Genomic DNA, 6,630 nt, shown 5'->3' with positions numbered 1-6,630 from the left:
ACAAAATATATATTTATTAGAATTATTTTTTTAAAATGCATTTATGGATGGAAGGTATTTAAATAATTTAACAATGATCAAAGGGTATATATTATTAAGAATTACATACAGGCATTTTATTTTCAATTTTAATTGTATTTTGATAATCTACCCCTTTTATGTATAATTTGCACTTAAAAAAGATATTTTATTGGATGCTATTCTGATATTATTCTAAAGTAAATTGAATAATTGCAACCAATTAAAGGATGAAAGATCAAAGAGAAAATTAGTTTCCTATATATGTATATCATATACAAATCGAAATGACATGGTTTGTTTGATATTGATAATAATTGTTTGAATAAAAAGAGAAAACAAGAAATGTTACATGGGAGATGAACATTTATATATGTTTTTGCCGAATAAAATATTGAAATTTTTAACATTTATAAATGACAATATTATAGTTCAAAAGAATAATAATAAAAGACATGAACAAAAGAATTAGTCCAATAATATAATGTCCTTATAAAATTTGGACAAATAATTATATAATTTTAATCCTAATATCCAATCATATCATTATCAAGACATTAGTGTTAATGATAATTATTATTGAGCTACTATTTTTATAGTATAAAAATACATTTTTTGAATATCCTTTTCTCATACATCTTATAGTATTAATAATAAAAGAGTGATACATATTGTGGATAATTTCTGTTGCTGGATTTATCATTTGGAGATTATAAAATTATTACTGATATGTTTTATAGCGAACAAAATGTCATCAATGATGTGGTACCATTCTTTTCAGTAAGTGCATAAAGTATTTCAATGGCTTACTTATGTCATGCTTCATGATTGCATATAGTTGTTGATGATTGTTTGAAATTGATTAGATTAGTGTCACTTCACATGTGCATAATTAATTGCCTATAGCCAAGGGGATTAGAGTTACCCCCACAGTTTGTCCCCTGTTGATAAGGAAAGTGTGACCACATCCTGTGTCCAATGTTGCAACTCTTATTCTGAGTTTTTTGAATGTGCAGTTGGTTTAAAACAGGGAGAAGTTATGTCCCCTTTATTATTTTCATTATTTATAGAAGACTTAGAGTTATTTTTGCAAGAAGATTACACTTGTGGCCTTACGATAGATGACATTACCTTCATTTTGATGCTTTTTGCTGATGATATGGTTATATTAGGTAGAACACCTTCAGAACTTCAAAAACACTTTGATATGCTGAAAATATATTGTGATAAATGGGGATTATCAGTAAACACTAGCAAAACTAAAGTAATGGTTTTTAGAAAACGTGGGAATACAAAGCAAAATGAAACATGGACCTATGCTGGCAATAGCTTAGAAGTTGTAAATGATTTCAATTACCTTGGTACAGTGTTTAATTATACTGGAAACTTTGCATCTAATCAAGAATACATAGCTGGGAAAGGACTCAAAGCCCTTAATATCTTAATGACTAAAATTAAAGCTTATAAAATAAGCCCACAGACTGTGTGTCAACTCTTTGATGCTTTTGTAGGTTCAATTCTAAATTATGCTTGTGAAATCTGGGGTTTTTCTAAATCAAAAGAAATTGAACGAATACATTTAAAGTTCTGTAAACAACTACTTAATGTTAAAACTTCAACAAGTAACATGGCCATATATGGTGAATTAGGTAGATATCCTCTTTACATAAACAGATATACAAGAATGATAAAGTTTTGGTGTAAAATATTGACATCTGATAATATTATTATAAATACTCTGTATAAAGAATTATGTAAATCAGTAGATACTACAAATGTTAGGAACTGGGCAACTAATATTAGGTCCTTACTAAATGACTTTGGTTTTTCATATGTGTGGAATAATCCTAATGCTGTGAATATGAATACTTTCCCAGACATTTTTAGGCAGAAAGTATATGATGTCTTTGCACAGACATGGTTCAATTCTGTAAATAATTCAGAAAAACTTTATTTATATAAAAACTTTAAAACATGTATTGATTTTGAAATTTACCTGAATGTGTTGCCTAACACCCTTCGGAATTCACTGTCCAGATTAAGGTTGTCATCCCACAAGCTACGCATAGAAACTGGTAGATATGCACAGAACCGAATAGAACGAAACCAGCGTTATTGTACTATCTGTAACGAAAGAGATATAGAGGATGAATACCATTTTGTTATCAAATGTAAAGCCTACATGCCTTTAAGACAGATGTATATAAAACCTTATTTCTATAGAAATCCTAGCGTGTATAAATTCAATGAATTATTACAGTCAAAAAATGTTGGTGTAATAAAAAAATTAGGTAAATTTGTTTATGAAGCGTTTAAGCTTAGAGAAACATTAAATTGACATGAAATATTTGTGAAATGTAAATGTATGATACCTGTTTTAAAAGTAATTCAACATGCACAGGCCTGCATTACTTTTGTATGTTTTTTTTTTCTACAGTACGGTAAAATTGTAATAATAGATAATTTATTAATGTTATAATACAGTAAACTAAATTTATGTCTAGATTTGGTATACTGGTGCCTCGTATTTCCGTGGTACCCATATTTCCAAGGTATCAGACTTAAACAGTCTAAAGTGCCTCCTAAACTTCATGAATCTGCCAGTAGTTTTACTTTTACTATTTTATTGTATTTTTATCGAAATATTACAAATAGAACTAAAAAAAAATATTTTATTTAGTTTTAGAGAAAGGTTACTTAATATTTCACAATTTTTCTTTTAGATTGCATACCTTTTGAGAAAATCTTCTTTGTTAAACAACCATTGAGGTATTTGATAAGTGCCAAAGAGAAAATCGCCCCTTTCAGATGAGCCTAGGTATAGGTGTACTAATAGATAAAGTTTTACATTGGTTTTGCTTTTGAAACTGTTAAAAGGTAATTGCCTTGGAAATATGAGAACACAAATTTACTCACAAGGCTGCAGATGGGTGTGCATTGCAATGTTGTATACATAATTGCTTACATGCAAACATTAAATGGAATAAACTGTGATGCAATTGATATGTCTCTCCTACAATATTCACTGTATTTTCCAGAATTTTATCCTCTTAACTTCTGTTGTCTGGGTTAAACAGTTAAGTACCTCGGAAATATGAGGCACCAGTATATCTGTTCATGGTATTGTAAGATTTATGTTTTTTTTTTTGTTGTTTTTTTTCCTCTCTGTTTTTTCACTTATAAAAATGTATGATATATATGTTTTAGAATTATGTACAAAGATGTATATCATAGAGATGTATTATAAGTTATTTCATGCAGCGACATTTGCTAACAAAACATAGTCACAACCTATGGGCTTTTTACATAATCTTGGAACAGTGTTTACATCATGTATATATAAACTTGTACATGTGTACTATACATCAGTTGAGAATTATCAAATATCATGTTATTACGGGCAAATGTCGCTGCATATATTTGTTTGGAACACCTGCTCTGTACATTTATGTAACATACTGTCATATTTTTAACTTACCTACTCAAATATATATCCAGTAATGCGGTCAAATATGTTGAAAAACATCGAAAATCTTTTTCCAGTCATGAAGCGTGGTCGCAAAAAGGCGTGACGGTTTATTATTTCCGGTCTCCATATTTGGCATGGGGACGGTAATGATTGGTTGATATTAGTAAATAACAATGACGTCGATAAAGTTTATGAATGGGCAAATGAGTGTTTACTTTCGGTTTTCCTTATATGGTAATGTTTACTACGGAAATAGCTTACAGGTATTCTGACCCAATTACGGATATATTCACTGCAATTTTACACCTTCATGTATATATGTAATGGACCGAATGGACCACTCTCACTCGAATGCTAGAATTGACTTGTTCATTATTTAGCAGTTATGAACTTGATTATTTATTTATATAATGATTTATGTACAGTACATTATGTTTGTGTATATGTATATGACGAGAAACTATGTAGTTTAAGTCAATAAAATGTTCTTCTTCTTCTTCTGTGTATTATACGAATGCGAATACGAAAACTTTATTTGTATAAAGCATAGTACAATGCTTATAACAAGTATAAATTGTAATATATATAATGTTTGGAGATCAAAACATGGATTTTTCCAGCAAACATAAGATGTTTCATGGAATATAATGTTCAATATTCAATATAATATTTAACATGTTTAATATATATGTTGCGCTTGCATGCATAAGTTTCAAATAAACAGACACCAACCTACAATATCCTGAATAGTCTGCACTTAACTTATTCTGTCATTTTCTAAAATATAAAGACATGAAGAACACTAAAGTCCTACAGACTAAACGTAATATTCACTGTTGCAAGTCAGTTCCTTTGAAAGATATACATGCAAATGCAAACATCTTAAACAATAAATTATGGTTCGAATATATTTCATTTTCAGATATTACTAGAAGAGATACTATGAAATACGTTGTCTATTTGCTAAGTAAATAAATTTAGATAATGCACATATAGTTTTCTTAGAATTAGAAGACATTAGGCTGTCGAATTTTATAACAGACGGCCAGTGACAATAATAAGGTTTAAAAAGCCTTTTCCTCAATTCTCTAGCTATAACGTGGACAGACTAACAAAAAATGATACTCTGTTTCAGGTTGTCTCATTAAAACAAGATTTACATATTCTTTCTGATCTTGGTATATTTTCCTATCGACCAGATTCTACACATAGCTAAGTTATGTGATGACGTTCTAAATTTAGTAAGAGCAATTCTATGATTTTTGTCTGTGATTAAATCAAAATACTTTTCACATTTATAATCATGTTTAAAAATGCTATAAGTTTGCAGGCGACCAGAATTGTTTATATCAGTATACCACTTCTGTATAAAAGTATCTATAATTATTTGTCTGATAATGACAAAGGGAATATCTATATCAAACTGGTTAATCCATACATACGCTAAACCATGGGTTGTTAAAATGTTTTTAATATAAAAAGCCCAGTTTTTCGAGTTATATGTATTCCCAGAATCAACATCTTGCTTAAGCATTGAATAAACTTTTTTTAACAATCTCTGTATCGTCAAGCTTAATAATTTTCACCCAAAACTTAATCATCTTAATTTGTCTCATCACAGAAAAAGGGTAACGGCGTAATTCACCGTATAGCGCCGAGATGTTAGTTGATTTTCGAACGCATAAAAGTCGTCTCAAAAATTTTGTATGTATTTTTTCAACATCGCGTCCGTCATGCATTCCCCAAATTTCTGATCCAAAGTTAAGGATTGAGCCGACAAGTGAATCAAAAATTCTACATTTCTGAGAAACAGATAACTCAATATTATTAAATATGGTAAAAACGTTATAAAGAGCAAATGAGGCATGTTCAGATATATATTTCTGAGTTCTATACCAGTTTCCGTTCTTTAACAAAGTGATACCTAAATATTTGAATGAATTCACCAGTTCAATAAGGGTGTCGTTAACATAAAAGTCATGGTGTGTATGTCTGCCCTTTTCAAAAATCATTGCTTTTGTTTTCGAGGTATTTATCTTTAATCCCCAAAGACTACAGTATCTCTCGACATCAGACATCATCGACTGTAAACTCTGTGCATGGGGACTTAGCAAACAATACTTGGTCGTCTGCGAAAATTTTTAAGAATAGCTGAAGTTCATCAATAGAGAAAATACCTTCTAGGTCGGTATTAATATACCTTAAGATGTCGTTCACGAAGAACATAAACAGCAGAGGGGAATCTGTTTAAAATTAAATTCTTTTTGTTATAAGTAACAGTAAAATGCAGACACTATAGATATATAGTACAACTTTTGATAAATGCAGACAATATGCAACATATAGTAAAACGCAGACAATATAGAAATAATAGAGAAAATATTTGTTTAAAATTAAATTCTTTTTGTTAAAAGTAACAGTAAAATGCAGACACTATATATATAGTAGCATATAGTAAAATGCAGACAATATAGATATATAGTACAACTTTTGATGCAGACAATATGAAACATATAGTAAAACGCAGACAATATAGATATATAGTAAAATGCAGACAATGTAGATATATAGTAAATGCAGACAATATGTAGCATATAGTAAAACGCAGACAATACAGATATATAGTAAATGCAGACAATATGAAACATATAGTAAAATGCAGACACTATAGATATAATAGAGAACATATTTGTTTAAGATTAAATTCAATTTGTAAAATGCAGACACTATAGATATATAGTACAACTTTTGATAAATGCAGACAATATGAAACATATAGTAAAACGCAGACAATATAGATATATAGTAAAATGCAGACAATATAGATATATAGTACAACTTTTGATAAATGCAGACAATATGTAGCATATAGTAAAACGCAGACAATATAGATATATAGTAAATGCAGACAATATGAAACATAAAGTAAAATGTGGACACTATAGATATAATAGAGAACATATTTGTTTAAGATTAAATTCATTTTGTAAAATGCAGACACTATAGATATATAGTACAACTTTTGATAAATGCAGACAATATGAAACATATAGTAAAACGCAGACAATATAGATATATAGTAAAATGCAGACACTATAGATATATAGTACAACTTTTGATAAATGCAGACAATATGTAGCATA

At 29.0% G+C, this 6,630-nt stretch overlaps 1 long non-coding RNA gene across 1 annotated transcript; it reads right to left on the bottom strand.

Annotated features, from left to right (window-relative positions):
- Window positions 1-997: 997 nt before the first annotated feature.
- LOC132718313 (uncharacterized) lies at window positions 998-3,987 on the bottom strand. Its single transcript, XR_009624072.1, has 3 exons — window positions 3,497-3,987; window positions 2,015-2,142; window positions 998-1,228 (listed from the first exon to the last, which is right to left on the bottom strand). It is a non-coding gene; the product is annotated as an uncharacterized LOC132718313 (long non-coding RNA).
- Between the last annotated feature and the right edge of the window lie 2,643 nt (window positions 3,988-6,630).

This window comes from Ruditapes philippinarum, unplaced genomic scaffold (assembly GCF_026571515.1).
Source record: "Ruditapes philippinarum isolate M1 unplaced genomic scaffold, ASM2657151v2 ctg9169_1_1_1_1, whole genome shotgun sequence".
Taxonomy (NCBI): Eukaryota; Metazoa; Mollusca; class Bivalvia; order Venerida; family Veneridae; genus Ruditapes; species Ruditapes philippinarum.
The sequence above is the reverse complement of the archived record's forward strand: the minus strand, read 5'-3'. Positions and strand labels throughout refer to the sequence as shown.